The sequence below is a fragment of the Corvus kubaryi genome, unplaced genomic scaffold, assembly GCF_017639235.1.
Source record: "Corvus kubaryi isolate FWS band 111438036 unplaced genomic scaffold, C.kubaryi_AGA036_p1.0 129, whole genome shotgun sequence".
Classification (NCBI taxonomy): Eukaryota; Metazoa; Chordata; class Aves; order Passeriformes; family Corvidae; genus Corvus; species Corvus kubaryi.
This window is the reverse complement of record NW_024580664.1, coordinates 3204261-3205995: the sequence shown is the minus strand read 5'-3', so window position 1 is coordinate 3205995 and position 1735 is coordinate 3204261.

Below are 1735 nucleotides of genomic sequence, written 5' to 3'. Positions count from 1 at the left end.
TTAAAGCCATTGCAGGAAAGATGAGCTGTGAAGCTTAGAAGGCAGTCATGCTTGGGAATCAAGTGAAAAACTGATTCTGTGCCTTAAACTCTTTCTAAAAAGTTGTGCTGCATTTGTGCCAAGTACTGAGCTGCTGTAACTTGAAATATGACACAGTGCTAGCTTATCTGCCTTGACTGGAGCCCTGTAGCATCTAAATCAATTTTTTTTTGTGCCCTTGTGACAGAGGGCACTTGATGATCTACTGTGTAAGATGAACTGTTAGGATCAGAAAATGACAGTGAAAAAATGGGCTCCAAGGACCAGCCAAGGAGAACAGGCCAGCCAGACACTCTGTGCCTGCCACCAAGGCCATGACTCCATTGGCTAACCCAGCGCAAAACTATATGATGGAGCAGGTTTCCCCTTTGCCTCCTGATTTCATTTCTTTGCATGATCCAGTGTGGAGTTTAGGGTCAGCCCCTTTTCTCACACTCCTCTGCTGCAGCTCCAGGTTCAGGTGAGTGCCTAAAGCCACTGTGTGGAAGGGCTATGGTCAAATGGGATAGATCCCATGAGTTATGTCTTGTGTCCCTATAGCTAAGATCTGAGACAAACAATAGCATCCTGAATACAGTCTTCTAGGATTCAGGACAGGAATATCTCTGTTTTGGGACTATCTTAGTTACTCTGAGACAATTAGGCCATTGACTGAATGAGCTGGCTATGCTTCTCAAGTCTCGGAAGATAACTGCAGCTCATTCAACCTTGTACCTTGTCTTCATGACCCAGAAACAGATACTGCATTCTGTGCTATGGAATAGTTCTTGAGCCTTGGAATATCATAATTTTTACTTAGCAGGTACTTTCAGCCCACAGATCTGAAAGAGGGTAAATACTGCTATCTCCACACTGCTGCAGAGTGCTGAAGTGGACTGGTGTGCCTCTGCATACCTGTGCTTTGTGAGAGAGAGTAAGCCGTAACAGAACGGAAGCCAGCAGCAAGCACTTGATCTGTGTGCCTGCCAGTATGGCTACAGCCCTCTCTATCCAAATGCTGAATTCCCCTCTGAATGTGCTTCTCCAGAGGGTGACTGGTCACTGCTGTGTGAAACAGCATCAGCATGTCCTTTCTGCACCACTCTGTGCTGAAATTACTGCGCTGTAATTGATGCTGCTTTAGACTGTCTTACATTATCTGTAACTTCTACCTGTTTTGTTCATGAAGACTAATCTTCCTAGCTGTCATACTTTAAAAATGCACTTTTTTTTCCCTCAGTGCTTTGAATTCACATAGTTGTTTAAAACAGAGGAAACACGTAAATTACCATCTTGCCTCCCCTTTATTGCTTAAGTCTCTAAGCACTGAGCAGTCATTTAACTCTAATTTTGCTATGAAGTGAAAGTTTGGGCCAGGTGATATCCATTGCTCCACAATCATAACATCAAGGTGAGTTTTCACTGGGAAGTATGTCTTGCTGCAAGTGGTTTAGAGACAAACATCCTTATGGTTTTCAGGTGACCTCTGCAACTATCCCATTTCTTGCTATCTCATCTCCCATGACTGCTGCAGAGCTATAAAATGACTCCTTTGGCTTTATTTTTTTTCTATATTCTTCTTTTAATTGGCATCATTAATTAAAACAATTCATTGATTTTGAATAATATTTTCTCTAGGAACATATATTGTCCTCTGCTAGCTACATTCTAAGCCAGGACCTTCCTTGTCTGTGTAAAAGCAGCAAGATAATTCTTG